The sequence below is a fragment of the Callorhinchus milii genome, unplaced genomic scaffold, assembly GCF_018977255.1.
Source record: "Callorhinchus milii isolate IMCB2004 unplaced genomic scaffold, IMCB_Cmil_1.0 Scaffold3, whole genome shotgun sequence".
Taxonomy (NCBI): domain Eukaryota; kingdom Metazoa; phylum Chordata; class Chondrichthyes; order Chimaeriformes; family Callorhinchidae; genus Callorhinchus; species Callorhinchus milii.
The window spans coordinates 67,273,399-67,286,074 of record NW_024704744.1 but is presented as its reverse complement, the minus strand read 5'-3'; the positions used below and the strand labels follow the sequence as shown (position 1 = coordinate 67,286,074).

Here is a 12,676-nt window from a genome sequence, read left to right as displayed (position 1 = left end):
TGCAAGTTATCGTTGTTCTCTGAAAGAATAGTAATACTCTGTTCACTACGAACCAAGTTGCAGCTTAATACCAAAGAAAATATTTTTGGATTATTTGATTTCACAATTGTCTTTCATTACAGAATGATATACAGTACTTCTGTTCCACAGGTGTACAGCATATATTAATCAGAAGTATGGATCATAAATATACGTAGTCTCTTGACAACTAAAAACAACAGATGATCTCATACTGTAAGATTCAGAGATCCTTGAACTCTGACAGAATTGTATAAAATTAACAAAATATGATCAGGCACAGAGGTTTACAGCTATTCAGGGATAATGAATCCTGTATGTACTTCAAGCAATTAAATTAAACAAAAGAGCAAGAAAATGTCAGGCTCTAATTTGGGCTCCCCCTGATCCACTCCACCATGATTAGGCGAGTTTTCAGCTATTCAGCCCTCGTTCTTTTAAAGTCCCTACACCTCGCCCCCTCCCTATGTCCATGCCTGCCTTTAAAACCTGGTCTAAGACTTATGTTTTCAACCTATCTGCTAGCCATCTTCCTCCCCCCTACCCATCTGCAGCTGCTCCAGATACAGTTCGAGCTCCTATTCAGCTGTGTGAAACAGCTTGAGGTATGCTTCTGATGTGAAAGATGCTTTATCAATACATTATTATTATGGCATAAATGTATACTGGCATTTAAAACAATCTAATAGTAACCATTGCATTTGATATAGTACCTTCCACGTTGGGAGGACGTCTCAAAGAGCTTCACAGGATATACTGCAAACTTTAGTGACTGTGTCTTGTAGCTCAGTGGTTAGAGCACTCGCTTTGCAAGTGAGAGACCTGAGTTCAATTCCAGGCAGGGCAAAACCTTGGGCAAGTTTCCTTACTCCACACGCCTAATAATAATCCCTCCAATAACCAAAAACAATAATTAAATTGGTCATTTTCAATCTATGACTGTTTGTGGGACATTGCTGTGGGCAATTGGCTGCCGCGTTCGCCCACAAATATACAATCAATTTACTTTACAGTGTGTTCTGTGAAGCGCTTTGGGACATCCTCCCGACGTGAAAAGTGCTATATCAAATGCAAGAATTATTATTATTATTACTTTATATGCAAATTTGGCAACCAATTTGCGCACCGCAGTGTATTTTAATACAAATTGTAACCATTTTTAGGGTTCAGAGGCTTGTCTCAGTTGCTAGCATTCTCACCTATGGGTCAGAGGTTGAGGGGTTTAAAGCTCCTCGTTGTGAATTGGATTCAGAATTCAGGATTGGGGTGCTGCATTGTCAGAAAAGCTTCTTGATCAAACCAAAGACCTGCCGACCTGTTCAAGTGGATGGTAAATATTATTTCCCTATTTGTAAAGAAGAGTGAGTTTCTCCTGATATTCTAGCCAACAAACCTGCAGATTAATTTTTCTTTAACCTTGTGGGTTCCTTGTGGTATCTTGCTGTTACTAATTTTTCACTACAAGAATAGTCACTATACACACACACACACACACAACATAAAGAAGCAAAATAATTCAACTTGGGAGTCCACTTCATTCCTGTGAAAAGTAGCACTGTCAGAATGAAAGTGATTGAGCATCAATCAATCTCTTGTTCTTCCCCACAGAGAAGATCGGACAGGCTTCCCTGCAGATATTTTCACACCAATGTCATTATCACACCACTCCCTCCTGACGCACAAAAGACAGAAGTCCTGTAAATCTTTCTAATGACCTGTTCTCTCCTGGATATAATATTTCACCATCAGGAAGCATTAACTCAACTGTGAGCAGGCAATAAAAAATAAGGCAGCTGAGGTTCAAATGACAGTGCAACTTAGCCTTTGACCTAATAGCTACCAAGATACAATTGAAAATATTTTGAGGCAAACATAATTGGTCTTTTTAATATTAAAAAATTGTTATTCTAAATTATATTCTGTGCTTCGGAGACCCATTGCATGCTCCTAAGACTATAATAATATTAATAATAATTCTTGCATTTGACGTAGTGCCTTTGACATCAGAAATTGATGTGCTTCACTGGAGTTTACTGTAAATTGTAGTGATTGTTTATTTGTAAGTGAAAGTAGCAGCCAATTTGTGCACAGAGATGGCCAACAACAGCCAGGACACCAGGAGAAATTCCCTAGTCTTTTTAAATAGTGCTGTGGGATTTAAGATCCACCTGAACAGGTGGGACCTCAGATTAACATCTGATCTGGTTTGAGTACGGCATCTCCAACAACAGCGCTCCCTCAGCGATGCATTCGAGTGTCAGCCTAGACTATAAGTTCAGAGTCCTGATGTGGAGCTTGAACCCACAACCTCTTACACAAAGTCAAAAGTACTACCAACTTTGCGAGGCTGACATCTGCCTTTTTTTTGATGTGAGCTGTGCTGTATTTGAACATTTTCCTGTGAGATACTTTCAGTACTGCACGTTTTCACTACTGCACAGACAGCTGCATTTGTCTTGAAGGAAACTCAAAATTACGACCAGAAGCATACACAGGAGGCTTTTTTTTATTACAAAGGGATAGTAGAATGTAGAGCACATTATTACAAGTGGTTATTGAAGTTGAGACAAATTATGACATTTCAAAGGAAATCAATAATGCTTAAAGAAGCTGCTGAGGTACAAAAGGATACTGAAAGAGAGCAGGAGTTGGAATTAATAGCACCAGTGGGGGAGTCGAAACACCACAGGCACGATGGGCCTAAAGGCCTCCTTCTGTGCTGACATTTCGATGGTTCTTTGCTCTTGCTATTAAACACAGCTGAGCACACATATCGCCCACGTAGGTAACCTCTTTTTGAAAACCAAAGGGCTAATTCAAACTGACCATTTTGTTCTTTGGTAAGACTGTTGTTATGTAATCATTTTTATGCAGCTTTAGGAAGCTCTCAAAAATGCCCCTTGCGACACACTGTGTGCAAGTTCATGAGAATAAAAACAGTGCTTTTTTTTATGACAAAAAAATGTACAAATACATCCACATTGACTTGACAGACCTAGGCAATTTCCTGGTTTGTTGACTGAATTCATAAATTTCCTTTCCGTAGGTGAGTGATGATTTTTTCAGTGCTAAATTACATCCAGCCACCAGTATTCCCCAAAAGCCTATTAGTTTTGAATTTCAATTAGTTTGCTGTCTGGGGACAATGAATACTGGCTTTAGGCATCTTAGGTTTGTGTCAATTGGGAAAGATAAAGCCAATTTTTCAGAGGCAAATTTTGCTTCAGATTGTCTCACTGTCTCAAGCTTGGGCCAAACATTCCCATTGCAATGATATAGGGTGGAAGCTATCAGCTTTTTTTTGACTCCATTGCCCTCAGAACACTTTGACAGTTTGACAAATGAGATAACAAAACTTTAAAGCGTAAGTGGAAATGCGCATTAGGAACACTGGAAAAGTAGCAAACGAATATGCTACAATAACCTTATAGAAATTTGATCAAGTTCTGTTGCTTGATTACAGTTCAGCCCGCTTGGGCACAGATTCTCTACAAACACAAAGAGCATTAAGGTGTTACCAAAGTTCAAAGCAATAATGTTGAACAAATGAGTACATAAGTAACAACAGATGCATGCTTTCACTTTGGCAGGAAATTAAAGATACACCGGTCTTTTGAAGGCCAGCTTTGCAATTGATTGGACCACCTTCAATTCCCTCCTGCATGTGAAATTCATATTTCTTTTTTGTAAATGCCTTGAAGACATTAAAATATCGATGAAGCTAACTGTTTTAATATCAATGATAACATTTATAATGCAGAAAGGCACCAGTTGACCTCAGACCGAGAAAACAATATTATCTTACAACTGTGCACCTTGAGAATAGATATATGTAGACAAGGCCATCTAAAAAGGTTACATAGATATACTGTTTTCTTCAAGACATTCCTGTGTGACATGGAACTGCAAGACTACGACACACATTGTCAGCCCTTCTCTCGATCGCGTCTCTATTTTCTTTTTGCAGTCACTCCACACTATCACTCTATCGCTCCCATACTGAATCACTCTATCACTCAGTCAGTATCTATATTACTCTCTCTCTCTTTCTATCTGTCTCTCTCTCTCTTTCTGTAGAGAACTGATCCTATACCTTCTGATGGAAGGCTTGATTGGTGCTACAAATTCCATTCAATGCGTTGACCTGATATCAGCTCTGTTTTCCTATTCACAATGGGGCCAGTTCCAGGCAGTGTGGATATTGGGCTCTCTATTCTATTTGCAAAACAATAAGTTGTAATTTCCATTCTGCTCTCTGGCTTTTTATAACACTTTGCCTGCTTTTAGAAATCACATCTAACTGTACTGTGAATATCACAAATTAGATGCCAGCAGTCCGAGTGACTGCCCTGAGTGAAGGGTGCTATATAAATGCAAGTTGTTGTAGTTGTCTTAAGGTATTCACAAATGGCAGTTGTAATTTATTTTGTACCAGTCTCCAGTGGAAGATGTTCTTTACATTAATATGTAACTTGCTTCCATTGCAACAGAGGTTTTTCAAACTAAATCAATCTACCCTGTGGTACAGAAACTCAGTTTGCATTCTCCATTCTGGGTCACCATAGTGCAAGCTCTTCTGCAGAAGCTTAGTGAAGTATCTCTAATTTGTGGATGAAATAAGTTTGTTACTTTGAAAGTCCTACAATATTACAATTAATATCGATCATGCTACTTTCAAAGATGTTTTTGCAGTCTGCTGAATACTAGTTTGTGAAGTTTCTTGTGATTGGGTGTGCTGAAGGGTATATAAAAATAATAATAATCCTTGCATTTGATATAGCACCTTATCATGTCTTTGAGATGTCTCAAAGCGCTTCACAGAATATACTGTAAAACTAATTGACTGTATATTTTGTGGATGAAACATAGCAGCCAATTGCGCACAGCAGTGTCCCCCAAATGATTTAAAGAGCATTGAATTGTTTGTCACAGAGAGCCTCTATTGCAAAATTACAGTTTATTCTTAAAGAGGGCGAATTGCGAATGAAAGGATTTACACCTACAGTGCAGAAGATTATACTGTACAACTCTCCAGGAGAGAAGGAGGAGAGGGAAAAGGAAGTGACTCTCTCTAATCAAAACAAAAATTAAGTAAACCTCTCACTTTAAACATTTTAAAGTTGTTAACAATTTCCTCAGCACAATCAGATACATTGTCTTACATAGATAAAACCAGTGCAAAATAATCCATCACCTATCCTAAATATGGTGTTCCTTTATTCCGATCTTAAAGATATGACCAAGGCAAATTATTTCTTAGCTCCTATCACTTTACGTTCATAAATGATGACCAGAGAGGTTCAGATGAAGAAGGCCCTTTGACTCCTTTGATGTCATTGTTCCAGATTGCCTACTCTAACATCCTCCCATTTGCAGCAAACAAAATTATTTAAAATTAGTTCAGGATCGTGACTTCAACCACCTAAACTTCCTGATAAACTCTTCCCATTGTTCATTTTGGGTCCTGACCCAACTGTCCAGCGCCTTGGGACGTCCCCCGACATGAAAGGTGCTCCATAAATGGAATCTTGTTGTTGTTGTTGTTGTATTTCCCTGTAGCTAAAGAAATGCTTCTTGCTGCCTGTTCTGAAATTGGCCTTTGCAATTCTGAACATGTACCCTCTTGTTCTGCTGCTTTGCATATCTGGAAATGTTGTTCTGGGTTTTCAATCCCATCTAAAATGTTTATATACCTCGATAAGGATGCCCCTGAAACATCTCTTTTCAAAGCTATTTTTGAGTTTGCCAGAGGAAAAAAGAGGAATATCGCACCATTATTGTTTTGATATAAAACAATCAACTTTCCCACCATCCAGAGCCCTTTGCTCCAGCAATTAAAGGCCTGTGATCATCACATTAAATTCTGACCTAATATTTTATGAGGATTGCTTTAAATGCAGCAGAAAGCTAGTTATCCGCATGCCAATTAGTCACATTATCCATTTATCTACCAAAGGCTCTCAAGCAGTCGACAAATCAGGGCTGAAGAACTGGGAAATAAATTTACTGTGCAAACTTTCATTTTGGACTCTGAGGATGCGATTTGGTAGGTCTGGGTAAGGCATAATGAGAATCGCACAAGCTGCTATTTTACAATTATATATGAAGATATTTCTACATTTAATACAAACACTAAGGTAGGGCAAGGTTGGGGAGGGGTCAGGCAATGTAAAAGCCCAAACCAAAGCAACAAGAATCAACCACAGAGCATAGAGCAGAGTGTCAAAGATTAAAAAGCAGAAGAGCTGAGATAGCAGTTGGACGTATGGTGGATACATACCATAACAGGCTGGTATGAGGGTATTCAAACATTCCATTAAAAAACAGGAGAATCTGAAATAAAAACAGAAGTTGGAGGAAAGGATCCTGACTAAAACCGTGTCATTTATTGATATTTTAAATTGTTTATGATAAACGGCGCATTCCTTATTTTACAGGGGTATTCACAGCTGCCAGGCAGACATGGTCAGACTTGGGGTATTGGATGCACACTCTGTTCCCAGTGCAGTTTGTCTGATATTGAAGGCTTGTCATGGAGCTCCAGCTCTTCCTGTGGTAGTGAATGGAATCCAACATGTGGCTCAACGGACACAAAAATAAACACGTGTCTGCTTGCTCCAGCCAACATCCACTGGAGGACAAAATAACAGTGCTGCTGGCAGAATACAAATTGGAAAGGGATTATGCCAAGGCCTTCGCGGGCTGAACAACCAGATTGTCTTTGGAGCTATTTGCTTTCCACTGGAATGTTGTTACTGGGCAAAGCTTACTGTGTGGAAACACTGACACCACAAACTTTAATGGAAAAAAACTTTGCTTTTTAGAGAGTGAACTCACATCCTACAAAGATGGTGTCGGAGCAAAAGATAACTGATGGAAGCTTAGGATAGTCTGAGCTCAGCTGTTACCATAGCAACGTACATCATTGACTTAGTAAAGTCAAAGCTGGCAAGAGGGAAGCAAGCTTGCCATAGGATTATAGTAAATGTGTTTGTAGACTCTCTAATTTTTGACAACATAAAAGCTTTCAGATGAAATACAAACCTTTGAAAGGGTAACTTGAAGCATGTCAACTGGTGGAAAACCAGTGATCTATCAATGGTGTTTTGGAATGAGGATCCTGTAAATTGGTTGCAATGTGGGACATATATCAATACTTCCAGCATTCTCCTTTTGCCACTCCGAATCTTTATTTGTGAATGTTGCAAACTGCTCCTATTTTAACCAAAATACTTTTCTGCACTTAACAACAACAACAAAATCACATTTGTATAGCGTTTTTCACGTCGGAGTCTGGGTTTCGGACCCGAGCTGTGGATCGGGATTGGGGAGGGTGGAGGGCAGGGGGGAAGGAGGGTGATCAAAGGCACGGTCGAAGAGAAAGGGTCTTGAAATGGGTCTTGAAAGAGGCAAGAGAAGGGGTGAGGTAGAAGGACTGCGGGATGGAGTTCCAGAGAGTGGGAGCAGAGTGGCTGAAGGCTCGCCTGCCAATGGTGGGGCGGGCGACACAGGGAATGTGAAGCAGGCCAGAGTCTGCTTAGCGGAGGGAGCGGGCAGGTTGGTAGGGGGTTAGGAGGTCGCAGAGGTAGGGGGGAGCAAGGTCATGGCAGACTTTGAAGGTGAGGACTAGAACTTGAACTGTATCCTCTGTGTGATGAAAAGCCAGTGGAGTCAGGCGAGGATGCGGCTGATAGGGTCATGGAGCCTGGTGCAGGAGAGAACATGGGCTGCAGAGTTCTAGATAAAGGGAAGGGGAAAGAAAATAATATTAATGGGTAATAATAATAATCCTTGCATTTGATATAGCGCTTTATCAAGTCTTCGAGACATCTCAAAACGCTTCACAAAATATTCTGTAAAGTGAATTGACTGTATATTTTGTGGGCAAAACATGGCATTCAATTGTACACAGCAGTGTCCCAAAAACAGTCATGGATTGAGTGAATTGTTATTAATTGCTATTTTTTTTTTGGAAGGGATTATTCCCCCAGAAAAACAATCCTCCAATCAACTAGCAACAGTGTTCCAACTTACTGCTAGGTAAACAAAGGTGTGTGGAGTAAGGAAACTTGTCCACATTTCTCTCTGCCAGGAATTGAAGCTAGGTCCTCTAGTTTGTGAGGCGAATGCTCTAACCACTCAGCTACAGGACTTCACAATGGCAAAAGGCAGACTTAGAGACAAACCCCCAAACTGCAGTGAGGGAGTGAGGAATCAGGGGCTTGTGAGATGTCTCTGTGTGTACATACAGTCTTTGTTTCAACAAACATTAAACTCAAGGGAATAGAGATTCCATTGCAGGAAATGCTGCCTAGTTTTCAATTTCCCAATATTTTCCAAAAATATTAACATTAAATAACATTTTCAGAAGCATTCGGAAACTGCATGGCCCCAGCAATAATAATAATAATCCTTGTATTTGATATTGCCCCTTATCACATCATTGAGATGTCTCAAAGCGTTCCACAGGATACCCTGCAAAGTAATTTGACTGGATATTTTTTGGGTGATATGCTCACAATGCTCACAAACCTCAAAGACTTCCTTTGTGGCACATTAATGATCAGTGTAAAGGGAAAATAAATACCAGGATTCTCCAGCTGGAGTGAAGTATTATCATTGGGAAATATTTGGCTTTGAATAAATAAATACACAAAGAGATTCGTGACTGAAATCAGTCTGCATTAAATAAAATATATTAAGATTTTAGATAGGTTAAGAGAAATATTTGCTTGTGACTAAAAATAATCAGACCAATTCGAATCCCCTTCAATAACCTCCCGCCCAGACAAGTACAATCAAAAGATACTGGGAAAGCACAGGATAATGGAGACCTAGAGCGAACATAGACACTTAGGGTCAAATGGCCTCTTTGTGGGCTATAACATTTCTGCAATTCTTTAAAAGTAAGAGGAATTAATAATGGTTTCAGTTGAATACAGACCAAATGTTGAGGTTGACTTCCATTAGAGCCCATCAGTTATCCATTAGACCACTGGATTGTGAGGTAATGCAGATCATGAGGAAATGAACAAAGTCATCTTACATTTTGCTTCTATGGCAACAAAGTGTAGTGTTTACTAACTTGCTGAAATGGATAAATAGGTTTTCACATAAAATGCCAGTTCCTTAAATTGATAGAATCATATTTTGTCTGAGCAAATTCATCCCCAAGAGAAATGAATTGTTCCTACTTTTAAGGCATCTGCGTCCCTGCAGTGTCTGTGGGGGGAAATGATTGAATTGCAAGCAATACCCATACCAATATAGGCGCAAGGAAAGCAATTGCAGAACAGTGCAGTTTTTATATGAAACATAATCTTTTATCTGTCAAAATGTACGTAAAAGAAAAATGAGAGCAGATTTCTTCAATTAAAATAAGCAATAGTGAAGAAGTTTGTGAACAAAATCAGTGATCACATGCTTGTGGTGCTCAGCATAAAAACAAAACTTGAAAATATGCATAAGAAAAAAATTGGAAACGTCCTTCTGACCAGCATGGCTTTGCTGTTCAAGCAATGTTTGCATATCAAGCTGTTTGCCTGCTAATCCAGGAATAACTTTGATTTCCCAACTACGCCAAATGCAGACACCAAACTTCTTTAATATCTGTTTTTCACACATCCTGCTAATATCAATTCTGAGACCAAAATGTATGGCAACCTAGTTATATGGCACCTCCCTACAACCTTATAATGAACGTGGGTTGTGGACTCCAAATTATCAAATTTTCTTACCCAAACTGGATATTGTACCATCCAAATCCTGTCGTCACAGGCCTCCAGGTTACTGTAACAATGAAAGAACCATCAAACCGTAGAAATCTGTGACTTAATAGGAGGCTATTTGACCCACTGAATTAGTGTCTGTCCTTCTCATGCAATCAGGCCATCTATCCTAATCCCAATTTTGTCCATAAAATAAAGAATCAGTCCACTTTACAGTGTATTCGGGGAAGTACTTTGAGACTTGATGGTTGATAAAGCGCTATATAATTCCCTGCCCTTTGTTGGACCCTCAAATAATAGAACCATATATACAAAGTTGCAAGGATTTCACTCCCATCATAAGGAGGTCCGATTTTCCATAATTTCTTGAATTGACAGTCAACTATTGTATTATCAATGTAACTTTTCGTGGGCAATAATTTGGATTTGAATCCTAACCATTAGAACATATGGGAGCTGCACAACTCAATGGCACACCAGCTGGATCAACAATTAGAGAGGGCTAGATAAACATCCAAAAATAGTAAACTATATGGTATGTTGAAAGGGCTGGTAAATGGGCCTGAATGGATTGCTCTTAAAAACCAGCATAGCACAAGGGACATAAATATCTTTGTTTTTTGAGCAAGGTTAAATTATCGGATCTCCTTATGCTGGGAAATTATAGAAAACCAAAACAGTGAAATATCCAATTAAGTTGTTATATATCAAGCTATTCTCCCAGCTCCCATATGGTCTAGTGGTTAGGATTCCTGGTTTTCACCCAGGCGGCCCGGGTTCGACTCCCGGTATGGGAACTTTTTGGAGGAGCAGATTATACCCAGTCCTGTTTAAAGAGGACAACTCATGCGTATGAAGAGTACAAGGATTTCCCTCCTATCATTTCGCTCACAAAACATACAATCATTTCACTTTACAATCACTTTACATACAATCAATTCACTTTGTTCCTCTGGCTCCGGTCTGCTCCACATCCCCCGTCCCAACAGCCCTACCATCATTGGCCGGGCCTTCAGCCTCTCAGCCCCTAGGCTCTGGAACTCTATCCCCCAGTGCCTTCTCCACCTCCTCCTTTTCCTCCTTCAAGGCTGGTCTCAAGACCTTTCTCTTTGACCGTGCCTTCATCTCCCCTCTCGACTCTCTACCCCCTCCTCGCTCCTTCCCTTCCTTCTCCGCACCCTGACCATTTCCCCCCTGTTTGGGTCCTCACCCAACTGTCCAGCAACTTGGGACGTCCTCCCGACGTGAAAGGTGCTCTATAAATGGAATCTTGTTGTTGTTGTTTACAGTATATTCTGTGAAGCAGTTCAAGATGTCTAGAAGACATGGTAAGGTGCTATGTCGAATGCAAGGACTATTATTTTTGTGCAGAGATGAGTTTTCCTTCATTTTTTTGATCCAAGACAGTCAATTATCATCATTGTGACTTTTTCTAGATATTAATTTAGATATTAATTTGTGTTTATAGTTTTACAAGACAAAAGTTCCCATACCGGGAGTCGAACCCGGGCCGCCTGGGTGAAAACCAGGAATCCTAACCGCTAGACCATATGGGAGCTGGGACACTTAACAGCACATGAGCTATATCAACCCTTGCAGCAAAGTACATAGTAATTGGATCATCCAGTTCAGCTCTTATCAATAAGATTCAACACCTCTTTGATTTCAGACCATATCATTCTTTCCTTCTGAAAATAATTCTCTCAGTCTCCTTCATTTCTCATCTTTATCAATCTCAAACTATTGCAAAATATTATAATAACAATAATAAATAATCCTTGGCTTTGATATAGCACCTTATCATGTCATTGAGATGTCTCAAAACTCTTCACAGAGTATACTGCAAAGTGAATTGACTGTATATTTTGTGGGTAAAATACCCTCAAAATATACATTATATTATTATATTTAAACAATATAGAAACATATATTTTGACCATGGCTTTGGTTATCTTTCCACTCCTCCCCCTCTTTGGTTCCCATCTCCCTGGCTTGGAAGCCCATTCTGTTGTGAAAAGCACTTTGAGATGTCCTCCCAACATGAAGGCAGTAAATAAATGTAAATTGTATTATATTGTAATCTTAAGGGGAACCCACTGGTTTGAATAGTTTTCTGTGCAGAAATGTGTAAAGCAGCTGAATTAACATAGAGAGCTGACAAGATCCCTTAAACACCCTGGATTCAATCCTACCAAATTGTCGGCTCCCTCCGCTCCGCGGGGACTGGCCTGCTTCATGTCCCTTCCTTATTTGCCTCACCATTGGTGGACGTTCAGCCATTCTACTTCTGGTCTCTGGAATTCCATCCCAGAATCCCTCCAACTCATTCCCTCTCTCCCCAATTTGAAGGCATTTTTCAAAATGTACGTGTTTAATTGCACTTTCAGTCATCTCTCTCCTCTCCTGGCTCTCTCCTCCCAGCGCTGGTGTCCATCCAACACTGTGAATGTGGATGGAGGACCCTCTCAATGTGAAAGGTGCTATATAAATTTTAATTGGATTGGATTAGATTGCTTACTGTAGCCATATCTGTATTGAGGTTAGTTCAGGTGCCTCTCACAATCAGATCAGAGTTCTGGGGAGCCAGTTCATCCCAAATTATCTCCATTTGAATAAAAAGGTACAAACAACATTTATAAAAAAGAGATGAATAAAAAAGATGTTGATGTTCATCATAAGATGTCTTCTTTTCAGGAAAGGCAGCAATGGTATGTATCGCAATTCAATCTTCTCAAACAACAACATCAAAATTACATTTATAGAGCGCCTTTCACGTCGGGAGTACATCCCAAAGCGCTGAACTGGTGTCGGGACCTGAGCATGGGTGGGGGTTGATGTAGGGGGAGGAAAGACAGAGAGGTGGGAGGGCGACCAAAGGCACAATCGAAGAGAAGGGTCTTGAGACCGGCCTTGAAGGAGGCAAGGAAAGC

At 39.9% G+C, this 12,676-nt stretch overlaps 2 non-coding genes across 2 annotated transcripts; one reads left to right on the top strand and one right to left on the bottom strand.

The window, feature by feature from the left end:
• Nucleotides 1-10,471: 10,471 nt before the first annotated feature.
• On the top strand, nucleotides 10,472-10,543 carry trnae-uuc. The gene has a single exon. It is a non-coding gene; the product is annotated as a tRNA-Glu (tRNA).
• Nucleotides 10,544-11,230: 687 nt separating this feature from the next.
• Nucleotides 11,231-11,302, bottom strand: trnae-uuc. Its single transcript has one exon. It is a non-coding gene; the product is annotated as a tRNA-Glu (tRNA).
• Nucleotides 11,303-12,676: the final 1,374 nt, after the last annotated feature.